This window comes from Uranotaenia lowii, chromosome 2 (assembly GCF_029784155.1).
Source record: "Uranotaenia lowii strain MFRU-FL chromosome 2, ASM2978415v1, whole genome shotgun sequence".
Taxonomy (NCBI): Eukaryota; Metazoa; Arthropoda; class Insecta; order Diptera; family Culicidae; genus Uranotaenia; species Uranotaenia lowii.
The window spans coordinates 102,302,756-102,320,608 of record NC_073692.1 but is presented as its reverse complement, the minus strand read 5'-3'; the positions used below and the strand labels follow the sequence as shown (position 1 = coordinate 102,320,608).

At 33.2% G+C, this 17,853-nt stretch overlaps 1 protein-coding gene and 1 non-coding gene across 2 annotated transcripts in view; one reads left to right on the top strand and one right to left on the bottom strand.

The window, feature by feature from the left end:
• The window catches only part of LOC129744990 (mitogen-activated protein kinase 1-like), a 323,706-nt gene that overhangs the window by 181,690 nt on the left and 124,163 nt on the right, over positions 1-17,853 (bottom strand). The gene's annotated exons all lie outside the window — the stretch shown is intronic.
• Trnaa-agc (transfer RNA alanine (anticodon AGC)) lies at positions 3,223-3,295 on the top strand. Its single transcript has one exon. It is a non-coding gene; the product is annotated as a tRNA-Ala (tRNA).

Genomic DNA, 17,853 nt, shown 5'->3' with positions numbered 1-17,853 from the left:
CCGGGCGTTTTTCAACGATATCCAGGGCAACGAACCCGAACCAAAACATTCCTAAATTGTGTCAAATTACTGGGCAGATCCTGATAAAACTGAGCAGTCTGGCAAGCTTTTTCTGTAACATTAAATTAATTTAATTTAAAAAAAACTAAATTGATGCTGTATTCACAAGAACAACACATATATTCTTCAATAGAGTGATATGGGCAATAGGGCGTGTTGAATTGCAACTTTTTTAGAATATCAAAACGCTTGTAGTCTAAAAATTTTCCGTTTTGGTCAAAACAAACGAGAAAATTTTTGCAAGCTGGTTTTAGGTTAATTTTTGCAAAATCAAAGCATCTGCTGACTCTAAATTCCTGATCACCCTAATATTTTGCCAAACAGTAGATAATATACACTGGATTCTTTTTACGAACGATCTTATTTTATAAGGTTTTATTTTAAACGTTTTTTTAACGATTCTCTCGAAATAAGACGATTTTAGAACATTTCAAAAACAGGTCCTAGAAATTGAGACACTTTATGAGAACATTTCACAGTTCTAAAATCAATAACTTTCATGTTAAATAAAATAATATTTCTGAAAATTTCATTGAAATCTGGCAGGAATGCTAGATTCTTTTCATGAAAAAGGAATGCTCTGTTTGGGACGTTAGAAGTATTTTCTCGCGACTTCAACCATTTTGCCGTCTTGGGCCAGAGAATTTTTGACATTCTCCGAACAAATGTTCGCGTTTTTCCCAAAGGTAGGGGAGAGTGGGGTAACGTGGGCCATGGGGAAACGTGGGTCACTCTAAATATCTCAGCTGTGTGTTGAGATAAAAATCTCAATCCAACTGTCATCGTCGTCGCTTTGCGTAAGCATGTTTTTCTATATGTTGTTGACTTATGTACGTATCATATGCTTCTTTTATTTAACTAGCCTAAACAAATGTACTTGCATAATTAATCGAGGACCCGCAAAACAGCATCCGTGGGAGACCTAAAGTATTTAACAAAAATATGCTCATACGCTGGCTGATCTTAGTTTTGTCATGTTATTTCACGTGGAACAGGAATTTTTGATGAAACATCTATAAGTCACACAAACGCAACCATATGTGCAAATCATTGCTTGTGGGGAATCGTGGGTCACATTTTGTAGAGTATCTTGGGCCGCCTATATTTTTATGTTTTTATACACAATACAATCAGTACTTAAAATACGTTTTCCCTATCTGTAAAGTTTTCTTATGCCAAATGAAGAATTATGAAAAATGTTTTGTCCACCCTATATAAGGAATTTTGTCAAAACGTTCGCGAGCCAGGTTTTTTAATCTATTCGATCATACACAATTCTCTTTTATATTTCATCATCTGAAATTGCTTTAAAATAACTAAATGAAATATGAAATTTCAGTTTTGGTTCAACTTATAAACTTTGAACGTTATCTAGTCAATTTGCATTTGGTGGCCCACGTTTCCCCACAGTTTTTCAAAAACAAAAAAAAACTTTTGATAAAACAGTCAGAACTCGGGAAATGAATATACTTAAAAAATATAAAAAAGCCTAATGATACCTTCAAAGGTAGAAAACCTTTCCCTTTATTTTTTTTCTTTTTATCTTTAACAATAAAGAAGTTATGAAGCAATGAAAAAAAGTGGCCCATGATACCCTCTCCCCTACCTAAATCTCATTAGAAAAATCTGCAAAAACTCTGTCGTTTGTTTTGAACCAAAAGGAAACATTTTGAAATTCGAATAAAGTTGCAATTTGACATGCCCTTATGGGTATGGGAAGTCATGCTTGATTACATGAGCTTTAATAAGATAAAGTTATTAATCTTCAACGATGATGATGTTATTATTCCGGTTCCGGTTGGATTCGAAATTTAAAACGGCACACACAGTGATGTTCTCTACCTCAATGGCCATTAGCAAAATGTGAGTATCCGGTTTCAAAAGGAAAATTGGATTTTCACATACATATGTAGGGTAGGTGCTGAATAATTTCAGGGAAAATCTCTTTTTCTGGGACAACAGATTGTGTACAACGTGTCTAAATTAAACGTTTTCCTTTTTTTTCCTGCAAAATAAAAACTAATCACCATTCCCTTTTATACCTCTCCACGAAGCCAATGTCACTTTTATAGCTATACCACATGATCGCTTATAGGCTCTGTGCCTCAATAATAAAAAAAATCCTCGGTCTTCCAGTACCTCGGTTTTTTTGCAATTTTCGTAATGACGACAGAGCATAATTCGAACCACGTGCTTTGGTCGCCCCACCTGTGTACCTTCAATATTCATTAGCAGGGCTGCGACCGCCCTCATTCAGCCACCCCCACCTTCGTCTTGATGGGGAATAAACTGGGGACAATCCTCCAGGCCGAGACACCAGGTCAGGTGCTGATGATCCCGTCGTTGTCCGCTCGTGGCCGCGCTTGACGTCACCGAGATTGTTGTTTGCGGAATTAAGTCAAACCAACTTATTAATTCTGGCTCACGAGCGAGGTGGTCGCGTTTTACTGGAACCGGGCTTCATGGTGCTTTTTATAGGCACGGGAAAAGTAAAGGCTGTTTCCATTCGGCAAGAAACAGAAACCACCACTCCCAAATGATTTGAATCCGGAGAATAAATGTTTGAATTTCTATCAAATCAACAAGCAAATATTATGAAACGAATCGGTACCCGAAACAACTTGTTCTCTCTCTCGTGGGGACTTCATACCTAATGGAACTTTTTCGAAATCGACCGGAGCAATGACTTGCAAACCGAACATGTAAAAATACCTCTTTATGGTTTGTTTGGATATTCGATGTACCAAAACCAGACCACATACACACGTTCCCGGAATAATAATACAAATAAAGCTTTGGCTGTTTGACAAGCTGCTGGCAGTTGGACAAGCTTCACGGAAGCTTTTCTGATGCTTTCCTAGTCGCGCAAAGAGCGCACCAAGAAAGAGCAGAAAAAAAATTTGTCAAGCAAACCGAGAACGGGAACGAAAACAGTTTCAACTTATTGACAACTGATGACGGCACACAAAACTTCAAGCCGGTCTTTCGGTTATTCGCGGCGAAGGAAGGGTTTGTGAATGACGACATTCATTCGGGTGTGGTGGCTGAAAAAACTTGTTGGAGACCAATGTAGCCAATCAAAAAGTCCTTCAGCCTTTCGCTGCCGACCGGGCTAGAATAATAATCATACAGTTAAATTTGAAATTATTTAACATACCGTATGGGGATGTAGCTCAGATGGTAGAGCGCTCGCTTAGCATGTGAGAGGTACGGGGATCGATGCCCCGCATCTCCAAATTATATATTTTTCTTCGGCAAAGTTATGAAAAATAGAATTCAACGAGTATGTATGTTTACTAGGAGGTACTACTTTGCTCAAAAATGATATAAATTAGTTTGTGAATATTTTTCATTACGACGATATTTTTAGCAACAATTTTTACGAGCAAACAAGTTTGTTGAGCAAGTTATAAAAAGAAAATATTCTTTAGCACATTTTTTCAACGAGGATTGCAGAGAAAAGTACAACTTTTCCGATACTGTTTTCAGTGTCAAAATGTTTATTTTTCAGTTGGCAAAAGTAGGTTTGTAGATTTTTCACAACGAGTCGTACCTGCATTTTTCAGGAGGTACTACTTTGCTCAAAAATGATATAAATTAGTTTGTGAATATTTTTCATTACGACGATATTTTTAGCAACAATTTTTACGAGCAAACAAGTTTGTTGAGCAAGTTATAAAAAGAAAATATTCTTTAGCACATTTATTCAACTAGGATTGCAGAGAAAAGTACAACTTTTCCGATACTGTTTTCAGTGTCAAAATGTTTATTTTTCAGTTGGCAAAAGTAGGTTTGTAGATTTTTCACAACGAGTCGTACCTGCATTTTTCAGGAGGTACTGCTTTGCTCAAAAATGATATAAATTAGTTTGTGAATATTTTTCATTACGACGATATTTTTAGCAACAATTTTTACGAGCATACAAGTTTGTTGAGCAAGTTATAAAAAGAAAATATTCTTTAGCACATTTATTCAAAGAGGATTGCAGAGAAAAGTACAACTTTTCCGACACTGTTTTCAGTGTCAAAATGTTTATTTTTCAGTTGGCAAAAGTAGATTTGTAGATTTTTCACAACGAATCGTACCTGCATTTTTTAACGGGATTTCTGGGTGGAATAATTACGACGAGTGATGAAAAAATCAAGTTTTGCAACGAGATACTTTTTGAGGTGCTGGAAACTAATCGTGTGGAAATCAAGTTATGATACCTGCAGACAACGGTTTTTTCAAAACAGCGGTTTTCCTTCGTAATAAAAAACAGTGTGTCGCAAACAGAGTTGCCTTTTTCAGCACTGTTCTGAAAACTATATCGAAAAGAATAACTTTTTGACACTGTTTTTTTTTCGATAGAAAAAGCAGGCCTTTTCAAACCAAACTTCAAAACAAAAAACAAACATTTTAGTACGGAGATGCAAAATAGTAATTTATGCAACAAGTGGCAAAGTAAATTTTTCATCACGAATCCTGAATTTGTCCAACGAGGCTCGCCAAGTTATATAATCAGTCGAGTGCTAAAAAATAGAGTTTTGGAACGAGTTGCATAAACAATTTTAGGCAATTTCGAAAAATTCCCTTGAAACTGAGATGATAAACCTAAAACCATGAGACTAAACTTTTTCAAGGAATAAAACAATATCAAATACTGATTTCCTTGTCGAAAAGTTCACTTTTCAGCACTGAGTTGCATAAAAATACTTTTTCCATCTCCAAATATGGTTTAGTTTTTTAACAGGAAGAAATTGCGGAGCACAATTTACTCAGTTCGATAATAAAAAAAAATATCGCATTCATGAAATATAAGCCAAAACCATCTGACATTTTCAACGATCACTGACGCCTTCTGTGAACAAATTGTGAATATAAAATGTGGCATTAGAAAAAATATGAAAATATTTTGAGTATAATTAAGTAGACTTTTTATTTCCACAAATAACACGATCGAAAGGGAACATTGCAACATGGGGATGTAGCTCAGATTGTAGAGCGCTCGCTTAGCATGTGAGAGGTACGGGAATCGATGCCCCGCATCTCCAGATTTATTTTATAATCCTGCATCGGGTTTGTTCGATTTTTTTATATTTGCTCCTCCAACAACAAAACAATAGTTCTAAAATTTGTTTTGTTTTGTTTTTTTTTTTAATTCTGCCTTAATAAGAAAAAAAGCCATAGATGATGTTTTGAAAATTAATTACACACACTAAGAATGCAATGTTTACCCTCGGGAAAATGACTCTCCGAACCACAGGGAAATTGCTGGATCTACACGAAGTTCGAATGTTAACTACCCTGAATCTCGGGATGCTTCATTTCTCCTGAAATCCTGGATAAAATTTCTACAAGGGCACAGGTACTAAATCAATCGTCCTGTATCAGGAGGAAATTTCAGTTGTCGAACATTTTTGAAGTGTTTTTTTTTATCATTTATTCTTTTTAATCTTGTGCGTAATTTCACGTACATTTTATGCTTGTGTGAAAGAGATATATTGAAAAATCAAGCGGTGACGACAATGACAGAAGGATGACTTCAAGGAAATAACTATAGCCATTAATCAAAAAATACAAAACGAAATGAATGAAAAATGTAAGCCGCGAGTTGAGTTCATTTAATACCTGCATCACAAATTATAATTTGTTCTTTTTCATAGATATCATGGATACAATCTTCCGCGAGAGGAGTCGTTCAGGTGAGAGTTGCTGAAACCTGGATGAAAAAATTATTCCAAGGATAAGCTGGGAGAGTTTTAAATGAAATCCAACATGATCCCATCGCTGGAGTCAGCAGCATTGAAGCAGGTATTTTTTTTAATAATTCATAACTGACTGAAAATATAACAACACATCGATAATAATTAAATATCGTAAGAAAACAGTCTCGACCCAACAGGAAATTTACGAAACTTCCTAAAAACCACTGGAGAAAACTGTTTCGAACCTTCAGGTGAGTTTTTCAGTTGTTTTCCTGAGCTGTTTCAGCTGTTGTGTATAGGACTAAATCGTCTCGACCACAGGAAAAAGATTAAGTGTGCAGATGTTGTCCATCGACATTACACAGTGGAATTCCCAACAAAAAACGAGGCTACAGGTTGACGGATCAAATAAATACTAATTTTACATATAGAACAAAACATGCACACAGTCATCCCATTTTGTCTTATGCTACTTATTTAGTTACATCGGTGAAATGATTTTATGCTAAGATTCGTGGATTCAGAATTCAATATCTTATTCAACTTAAATTAAGTTACAACCACCCTTAAGCTACAATGTGCATTTTGGAAAAAAATCGATCAACATTAAAGTAAGATATTAGCAAAAGGTAAAACATCACTTCATAAATCTTTCAATCTCTAAATGGTATATTTAAAATGATTTCAAATAATCAAAAATCTTCAGTTAATTATGTGGGTTTGCATTTATTTTGCATTCAAATAAAAAATAAGTCTTTTGGGACCCCCAATGAATCCATGGGATCTTTTATTTTGAATCAATAATTTTTTTTTTATCGACACTTTTAAAGCCCAGACGAAAAAACTCCCTTATGTTCTACATGGAGTGTCAGTACGAATCGCTATTTTTCTCTTGTTTCTCAGTTGACTTTCGAAAAAGACTACAGATAATCTATCATAAGATTTTTTTTGGCACGTATTCGGGTCGTACAAATCCGGGCTATTATATCTAAAAACCTGGCCAAATTCGGGAAGTTGATTTAAAATTGTCGACCGAAAATCCAGGCAATATCCGGGCCAATTTTGTCAAAACCCAGAAATTACTAAACAATAATCAAGGAAAAAAAACTTGAAAAAAAATTCTTTTTCAAAACTTGTCAGCAGATTATAAATCTTATATTAGGATTCCAAAAAACCTCTTATGATTATTTAAAAAAAAACTTGCTTAAAAAATTCGTTTTGGACGATAAATAAAAAAAAAAGCATTACAATTAATTTTTTTTCTTGTTTGATTTGGCGAACAATCGAATAAAACCGTGCAAAATTCGGTCCTTTTTCAATGAAATGCGGGAAACCGGGCCGGACCAGATTTTTCTTAAATCATATGCTAAATTAATCTAATGTCTGAATAAACTGAAGATTCAAGCGGTATTCTGCACGAATAGATTTTTTTCTAACATCATGACCACAAAAAATATTAAAAAGAGGTGTTTTTCATCCAATCAACATTAAAAGTTGTTTCAGTGACAGTAGAATTATTTCTTGAAATCGATTGAGAAGTTCACGTCATTGGAATATTTTTCAAATTAAAATTCTTGAAATACAAAATTCAGATTTTTTGACTATTTTTTAAAAGAACTTTTTGTTATTTTTACGGTTAATTTTTAACAAATTTTCAAAAATAACTGATTTAGAATTTTTTGTCAATCTTCATTTTTTTTAATTATACTAACTCCTTCATTCAACTTACACTAGGATATTAAATATTTTAACACAACATTTATCGTCACAAGAAAGCAATACCGTAAAACTTTAATGGGTTTAAAAATCTGTAGATGAAGAGAGAATGGTATAGTAAGAAATATGAAATCCTGCGACTTCGAATTTCAAGGAATTATCTACATCTTATTTTAGTTCTGAATTTTTTTTAACCTGCCATACTTGTGAAACTTCAATAAAGCGAATGAAAATAAAAAATATTGAAAAAAAAACTGTTTTAATTTCAGGCATTCTACGCTAGATACATCGTGTACTACTCGTGTAAAAGATGTAAATCCCATAGGATTTATTTCTATTCTATTCTATTTTGTTTATTTATAGAGGATTTTAACCAACTTGGTCATTCGTCCTCTTAGGAGATCTATAACAGTTACATTTTTAACTTAATCTAGATTTTATCTAAAATTCTATAGGATTTATTTCAAAACTATGTTCAAACTTTCCAAAAATCTGGAAGTCATTTCTCACACCAAAAAAAAATTCTCGTTTTGGTGCCAAATTATTACTAATTTTTTTAAGTAGTAAATAATTTCGAAAACACCAATTTTTTTTCATCATCTACTCAATATCATATCCTTCTATTTTCTAGTTGGGCTGCAGAATTTTCAAGAAGAAAAGTTAGATATTATTAATTTCAAATCGCCTAAATAAAAGCGATTGTCGGGTCCAAACTGACATTCAAATGTAGTTTTGTAGAGTGTTCAAGTTTTTTTAAAACAATCAATATTTATGATACATAATTCATATTTATGGTTCCATTCCTACTGCTCTAAAAAATACATTTTTATGAGTCATAAAAATTAGACCAATCGTTAAAGAATGATCTGATCGGTATTGATGACCTTTTTATTTTACCAAATATTGAGGTATTAAACCAAATGGTATATTTGTTTAATTTTTTTAATCTTTTTTCTATTTTAATGGCCACAGGTCAGTAGAAGAATAATAAGAAAACCCATAAACTCCTGAAATCCCGACTTATTTTTCATCATCTTTCATTCCTAAGGTACTGATTTATCCACCTAGAATTCCAAATACTTTCATTCGATATTTTTCTTTTGGAAGTGTTTATTCAGGTGCTGAGATTCTCTGAAGAAAAAAAAACATCATAGAAATTTTAAAACCGGATATTTACATTTTTCTAATTGGTCTGAAAAATGATCTGTGTAAAACATTTGCTCAATCGAACATTTTTGGGCAAGTAATTGCAAAAATCGGGTGTCCATTTATTTTTCATAAGCGCCCTGAAAAAAAAAATATGAAAAAAAAATTTTAAAAATAAAAAAGGTTTTCAGAAATGTAGTTTAGTGAAAAAAAAAGTAAAAACAATTCTTGGGTTCGCTCACTTTATTTTCTATTCAGATCTATGAAGAACTCTTGAAAAGTTATTCCGAGGTTCCTTCAAATTGTCGAATTTCTAAAACCGGATATGTACATTTCATGAGATGATCCAAAAAAATACCTGTACTGCAGTATATACTTATGATTTCAAAGTTAACACCTACATAAAGATGGCAATAGATGCATGTGAAAAATTTCATCATCGAATTTTGAAAACGGACAAAAAACAGTTTGATGATTGACCCAAAAACTGCCCGGTGCAAAATTTCAGCTCAAACTTTCAAAGTTTGAAACACTCAAACTTTCGATTTTTTTATCGTCAAGAATCACTTAAGGAAATCGGGAAAATCCAAATATTAATGTTGATGCTAAATTACTTTAAAATGCATTAAACGACGAAATCTGGTGTTATCTCTGAAAAGAAATTTTTGGATGGAAAATTGATTTTCTGGAACTTCTAGGACTCCAAAAATCACCTAAGTGGGGACCAAATGAAATCGGGAAAATCTAAATAATATAATTTTGATGCCTAATGATTTAAAAATGCATTAAACGAAATCTGGTGTTATTTAGAAAAAAAATTTTGGCAAAAAATCGACTTTCTGGGACTTTAAAATCAAAGTTTTTTTTAGATAACACCAGATCTTGATGTTTTATGCAGTCATTCTGCATCGAAATTTAAATTTCGATTTTTCGATTTCCTTTGGTCCTCTCTCAGGTGATTTCTGCGGTTAAAAATTTGAAACTTTGAGCGCTTTGAGGCACCTCTGAATCAAGTCCGATTAAGCTGATATTTTGCACAGTCAATTTTTTTGAGGCAATCTACAAAAGGTAGATAAATATATGTTCGGTTTTCGGAATTCGACATGACCCTTTTTGCTGCCATGCTAACCTACTTACATAAATTGGAAAAAATGTATACAGATATGTTTTCAAACATTTTGTAAAGGGGTTCAACAAGACTTAAGTTTTTAAAAACTCAAGGTGATACAAATTCAGTTCTCTCTTCTACCCGTATCGAGGATTCGTTATTAAAAATCAAAAACTCTACTGAAAAACTCGCTAAAAGCAAAAGTCGTGTGCTAAAATCAAGGTCACAAAGTGAAATTCACGTCTAAAATCGAAGAATCCATAATCAGGTATACAAGGGAGGCTTAAAGTCAATCAAATCACAACAAAATGTTACTTAAAAAACACAAATTCCACAAAAACTAATCTGCAATCAAATCATTCCAAAATTGTATCTTCATCCAAATATCGAATGGGTGAAGCACTACAAAAAATTGCACATGTCCTTTGTTTTCTCAGTAACTTGTCATCAACGAGTTTTTATTATCACATGTTTCATTAGTCGATTTGGGATAATTTTTGAATTTCTCAAACCCTGGGGTTTGAAAAGCTTCGCATTGTTTCAAAACTAATCCATGATTTTTTTGCAGTATTTTTAAGTAACGTTTACATGAGTAAATTTGAACTTTTATGTTTGTATGGAAAAATTGAATATTTTGTACCGAAAAATTAAAATAAATTTCACTGGACCAGTCGATAGGAAATTTAAATATTTAATTTTCATTTCTTCTGTGGGACCGAGTCTGCTAACGGTTTTTGTGCCAATTTATAAATTCTCTAAAGAAAATTTTCCACTGAACAACTTTTTTGGAGACCGTAACTTCGTCTCTTGTTAGGCAAAAAAATAATAAGCAGTTTAACATGGGTATGCCTTTTGGCATTAAATACCAATAAATTCAATTGACATCACTGCTGATGCCTGGCGAAGTATTGCATGAAAAGTAGTCATGAAAAACCTCGCTAAACAACCAGCAGTGATGTCAATTGAATTTATTGTTTTTCAAAACCAAAAGACATGCCCTCATTCAACAGCTAATAACTTTATTGTCTAATAAGATACGAAATTTCGGTCTTGACAAAGTCGTTCGGCGGAAAATTTCCTTCAGAAAAATTATTATAGCACAAAAAAACATAAGCAGAAGAAACAAAAATGATGTGGGTTTTCAGTATAAAATATTCAATTTTCTCATACAAACCTAAAGGTTCAAATTTACTCATGTGAAAGGTACTTAAAAATTCTGCAAAAAAAATATAGATGAGTTTTGAAATAAAACGAAGCTTTCTAGACCTCAGAGTTTGAGAAATTTAAAAATGACTTCAAATCGACTCAGTCTAATGTTTCATATCGGTACCAAGTCATGTCTTTATTAGTAGAACAAATAGTCACAATTTTCCAGTGAAAGGAGGGTCACATGTGGTCAAATGAGATCAATAAACTTTGATTGATATCTTCTAGCACTTCCAACCAGGTGCAATCTCGTTAATTACTTTTTGTGTTGCACTCATCATAGTGGATCTTTCAAAGAGGAAATCCATGAAAAAATGTATGCCCTGACATTCATTTAAAAGGAAACAGTTACAGAGCTCTCAAAATTCCCCAAATAAAAGCGATTTATATCTCAAACAATTTAAAAATACCTATTCTATATTTCAGTCAGTTCCTTAATTTTTCGCATACAGTTGTTTTCATGAGTATTTTTTGTTTTTTGAAACTTCAGTTCCATTCGAGTTCATAGTATGTATGTTTCAAGTGTCTAATCTCCAATACTCAACTCAAATTTATGTAGGAAACTTTTTTAAGTATTATATTTTGAAACCGTTCTGGTCATGAAAGCTTTCATCAATGAAGTACAGCTTATATTCAAAACCAATCTACCGGAAAAGCCAACCAAATAGTTGAACTAATAAAAGGTCATTTTGGCACCAAACTTTGAGGCAATCCATATTTAGGCTGCCTCAATGATTATAACACCATCCCGTCTCGTCTTGTTCGAATCCTGATGCAGGGAACTTCCTTCCTAGACCACAGACAGGAGCGGATATCCGCAGCCCGAAAGGAGAAACGTACTGATATTGGCTTGACAAAAACTAGGCACTCCAAACGACTGGTCGAGAGAACCACTTCTGGCTGCTTGCTGGATTTTGCTCGACGATGCAAGGTCGGCACAAAATTGATATTTCCAAGGGTGGTTCAAGTATAAAAAGCTGGAAAAATCTCACATTTTGTATTATTGACATAAAAAAAGAAAAATGCGTCCTTATCCCAAGCAACACATTTCAATGATATAAAAGGATATGACAACAAAAAAAAAAGAAAAGAAAAGAAAACGTCTTCGTTCGGAATGTTTTGAAGAGTACCCTAAGTGATCATATGACTCCGGTCGATAGGCCATTGGAATAAATAGCCATTTATATCGACAGCAGCAACAAAAGAGAGCCGTAAACCTGAATGGAATATGAAATTCCTGCCGGCTTCCGAATCGAGTCGAGCCTTCACCCGAGACCAGCAGCATATTGTTTCGTCGCGTGGACTTTATGCAAATGTTTGCACAAATTGAAGAGAGCTGCTAGAGCGCAGCAAAGTGTAGATGTGTGTGGTACTGTGAAATGAACGCTCTGCGACAATATTTGGTCTTATAGTTCCGTCTCGGCCTCTTCCTCTGGAACCGGTTGATTGGTTCCTCTTTTCAATATGCTTTGAATGGCAGTTCCCGGTACGGTCACGGTACAGTCATGGTCCACTAGCTGAACAAAAGAATATTTGAAAATGTCTTGTTTTCGAACCTCATATTGATTGTTTCTCATATCGTGACATTTGACCTTAGCCCTGTTTTGAAGTGAACTGTCAAACAAACGGGTTACGACAGCAAATGATGCTTCAAATAAATCTCTTCCACACAGAGTCCATATTTTATCAAGGAAGCTGATGATAATGCAGAAGTGCAGCAATCGTATTCGTTTCCGATTGAGCTTACATGATTCAATTGCAGCCAACTAGAGTGTTGTCCGGTAGCGTGCAAACAGTCAATACAACGGAGAAAGAAGGATTTGCGGTGGAAAAAAAATACACCGACAAATACGAAATACCTTTCTTATCAACCATTGTTATTGCGAGATGGTTCAGGAATTTTATCAGCTTTTTTTCATACTTCAAGAGGCTGGAATCGATGGTATTTGCAAGAAAATACAATACCGATTGAAACTTTTTTATAGATCACCGTCTCGTTGAATCAACTGCGTTTTTATCCACTCATGATAGAAAAAAATACGAAAATCAGAACTTTCGTGTGATCGTATGATAGTTATACACCACTTGCTTAATGTATAAACATTAATTGTTTTATTGCGAATTCGGGATGCTTGAGACAGTAGAAAAAGGGTCATTCGAATCACCTGAAGCTAAGTTCATTAAGAAATGTGACAGTTACGAATGCGTGTATCTCAAAAACCATTCGTTTGCTCGAAATACTTTCTATGAAGGAAATCAAGGTTATCTATTGATAATTCACTTTAAAAAATGAAAAAAAAATTTCATCGTTCTTTGTAAGAAAAATTTCTCCTTTATTCTTGGTATCTCTCATCGGCCGGCGCACACTTTTTTCAGAATGATACTGATCAGTTTTTCCAACTTAAACTTCGTCTAATCTGTATTTTAGGTCGCTGCATCCTCCTCCTTCAATTAGTTTAACTTTTCGGTCCAATACTTCTCTTTCAAAAGAAACTGAGGGCAATTTAGTGGATACAGCTGTTTTGAAATTAACAAAACTTGATTATTTCTGAGTCACCTTAAAGCATGGGTGGCAAAACCATGGCCCGCGACCAACTTTTTGTGGCCCGCGAAGCTCAATTTGGAAAAGCCATGTTCTGAGAATTCTTCGATTTTCTTGGTCTGCGTATATCATTTGGAAAAATATATTTGAATCTACTCCTACTAAATTCAAAACAAAGATCTGAAAATCTCTTTCAAGTGATATAAGCCAAAGTGGTAAAACTAAATTCGAGAAAACACGGTTAGAAATTGTTGTGTTTTAACCCTCATCCGCATTAGGGTGTCATTTTGACACCATTGCAAGTTTGAAGGCTTGTAACTTCTTTCAGAAGCTTCAAAATACAAAAATTTCTTCGGGGACCCTAAATGAATTCAAAAGTTCTTCAATATTGCATCTTTACTTTTTTATGGACGAACCCTGGAAGCCTGGACAAAAAAACTCCCTTTTCCGACTTTTGGTGTCATTTTGACACCACAAAAGTAAAATCTATTTAAGTCGTTTGAATTATTATGAACTTCATATAAAACTTATATCAATAGAAACCTTGTAATGTCAGTAAAATATGTTTAGAACATTATATACAGCTAGAGTTACAAGTTTTCTCGTTATTCAGCATGAAAGAAAAAACTGAAAACGTGACTAGCAAACGAGAACTACTGTCAATAGAAAATTTCCAACCGCGAAACATACGACACGCATCATTATTTCGTCTGTCGGCTTCGCTCTCTGCCCGAATCACCACCCACCGTACCTACTCGGAGAGCAAACAAACACGATTTGCTGGACGCGGTACTTGTAGTTCTAGAAATTCAGGAATGATTTTACGTTTATAATTTTCATATTTTTGTGAAATCTCACAGCGTGAATTGTAGCACCTCACTAGAATGTAGATTAAATGTGCTTTCCAATGAATATACTCTTGATTGGTCCAAACAAAGTAAAAGCACTGATAATCTGGGTACAACCTGACAGTGGACCACAAAAACAGATGAAATTTCAATTTGTAAAAAAATCCCGCAAAGTAGTGAACTTTGAAAAATTCCAGTTAATTCAATTTTTGTTGCATCAAAAATCTAAAGACAGCGAAGCGGAACTTTAATACATTTTGTAGTCATATTTTTTTCAAAACTCTACCATCGCTCAAACAGTATTTACTAGCAATCGAATGAAAAGTAGGTTTTTTAGACCACTTTTTTAAACTTTTTGTGACCATTTCATTAAAAAAAAATTTAAAAAAATATTGCTTGTCTCCATGATGTAGGCATTAACTTCAGCTTTCATATGCATAAGGCAAATATTTTTTGGACGTGGAACATATGAACTACAGCAGTTTTCGTGAGGCATGTTTTTTCGGATTTTTTTTTCTTTCATGCCGAATAATGAGAAAACTTGTAACTTTAGCTGTATATAATGTTCTAAACATATTTTACTGACATTACAAGGTTTCTTTTGATGTAAGTTTTGCTTAAATCGGTCTAACACGCCAAAAGTTATAACGATTTGAGCTTATGGTGTCAAATTGACACCACAAGTGCTGATTAGGGTAATGAAATCTAATGCGGATGAGGGTTAAAACATTTGCAATTTTCTTTCGAACGTAAGAGTATGCGAATATACTTTTAAAAATCTTAAAAAATTCAACTTGGTGAATCGCTTGGTACTATTTACTCAAAATCGATCATTTTTGCACTTATACCCCTTTGCTCTGCGGGCCTAATATAATTTTACAAAAAAGTTCACCGTCATTGTTTAAAAAAAACAATTACAATTACAATTTTTAAATTATCAAAATTGTACGGTATTTGACACATTATCTGTAAATTTCATCACACATTTTTCAATGTTTCCCGATTGGGTTTTGGTGACTACAAATCATTTGTATGAAGAGCATTTAAACGGCATGTAGTTTATTGAAAAGTTTGGATAGTTTCTGAAAGATAGTGAGATCGTATCAAAATCGTTCAAAATTCGTAAAAAATCACCGAAGCATATCAACAACATTATTCAAATTATACTTTTAACTTAAGTATGTTCATTGACATCAAATTATACTTTTACAACAACTTCAACCATTCGTAACATGAATTCTATTTCAATAACTTCGTTCATTCATCCAAATTAATTAACTTTTGAGAGTTATCTAAAATATCGAAAGTTAGTTCTGTAATTTTTTCCAAATTGTTATTGTTAGCTAAGCTTTAACAGAAAAGGGTATATTCATGAAAATTAAATCAAATCTAAAAATATTTTAATTGGCATCTTGCTCTGTATTTATGAACATCAATAATGAAAAACTAGACAGAATTTGCAGTTTTTTTTTACAGTTGGGTAGTAAAATTCAGTTAATACCGGTTTGGTGCTGACAAATCTCTCAGATGAACGATTTTTTTTAGCAAAATTTTGACTTAATTAAAAAAGACTCAAATTCGTATTCGTCTTGTTCATAGAAGGCCTTCCAAATTCACTTGTCAAATCTAGATATTGAAAAATTTGGAAAGAGTTGGATTGAGTTGATGTTATGGTCTATACTTTGAAAAATCAATATTATTTATGATATAACTAGATTTTGTTGAAAAAATTATTCTTTTAGATGTCAAAAGCTTGTGAACGTTATTTTTCGCATTCTGCGTTTTTTTTTAATTTATCTATCAAATTTTTCTAAGAAAAACGGTGAATTTAAAAACATTGGAAAATGGGCGGTCATTTTTTTCATATTTGGAGACCACAAAATTTGGTTTTATGTCCATTGTAAACCGATGAGATTTTAAATGCATTGAAAAAATTTACGTGCATAAGTTGGGAGGCCTAATTCATTTGATATTGCGTAATATTTATACTATTTTTCAAATGGAGCAAAATTTGTAAAAATATGCAAGTAACAAAAACGACTTATTAAGATGAATCTATACTAAGGTTTCCGGGCCGGAAAAAAATGGACAGTTTTCATCTAAAAGCCTGGCAAAATCTGGGCATTTGATTTAAAAATTGTCGACCAAACCCTCAGACAATATCAATGACCCATTCCAGCGTGACGTCACAACGTTTGCAAAACAATTTTTTGGTATATTGTATGTAAGTTTTACAGGTCATATCGCACATTGTTAAAAATTGTACATTATAAGGTCAAAATTTAATTCTCTACAATTTGAAACCAAAAGTATTTGTTTAGAATAAAAAGTTAACAAAATACAAGCAAAAGGAATCGTGACGTCACAACGCGCCTCTTTTCCCACTTTTGAGTTTTTTTTTACAACGCCGCAATTTTCTGCTCTTCTATTTGATCAAATTTTATGAAAACTTCAGGAAAGTATCGAATCATTACAACCAACAAAAAGCTGTTTTTGATTTTTTCAAATTTTGATTTCAATTTATTTTAGAGCGATTCAGTTTCGTGACGTCACAACGCACCATTTTTTTAAAGCAGGGTTTTGCAAAGCGTTGTGACGTCACGAAATTAGATGGTTAGCTACATGAAATAAATGAAAGTATAATCTTAAAATGAATGCTTGATTTACTTAAAATGCTTAAAAACTTAATAAATAATGTGATTTGGTGATGAAATCGATCCATTTATTCCCAAAAATTAAAAGGAATTTGATCTCAAAGGCCCATATAAGCAGATAAGGTTTGCAACACTGCTCACATCAATTTTATTCGAAGTTTTTTTATGCGATCATGTGAATATTATTTAGGACAAAACTAAAACTAGGAAATATTTATTCATAAAAGCGTTGGAATGTGTTTCTGAATCTTTTTAATCTTTAATTGCAAAGGAAATGAAAAAAAGAATGATAATTTCAAAGCCTTCGATCTTTCCAAAGATAGTTAATCGACACTAGAGTGCCTAAATCAGCCATCTGATGAAAGACTCATAAGTTGCAAGCTTAAATAGATCCTAGGTCAAACCAGTGCCAAATTTGGAGATTGGCCCACGGAAATAGAGGGCACAATGAGCCTAAAATTTGTATGGAATCATGAAAAATTGGGTTTGGAAGGACATTAAAATCAAGTTATGCACCAATTTCTGAAGGCCCTATCAGCTGATTTGTTTTAATTATAGTCATTCACAAAACTTTCATTATGACAAATAGTTTATCTCAAGATCCCATTTCGACAACGGTTTAGTTAAAAAGGTTTTTGAGTTTCAAAAATTAGCTTCTGATGGGTCAAATACAAAAAATACCTGAATGATCGTTAATCGACGCTAATTTTGAACGTTATAGCTGTTTTATGATAACTCTAATCGAAACACGTTCCTCAGATGAAATATTGTCGTAATCAAAGCTTTAAAATACTCAAATTAAAAGAAAAATTGGTTGATCAAGACCTAAATTATTGACGTAAAACGGTTTTTTTATCATGCCGAACAAAATCTACATAATTCCATA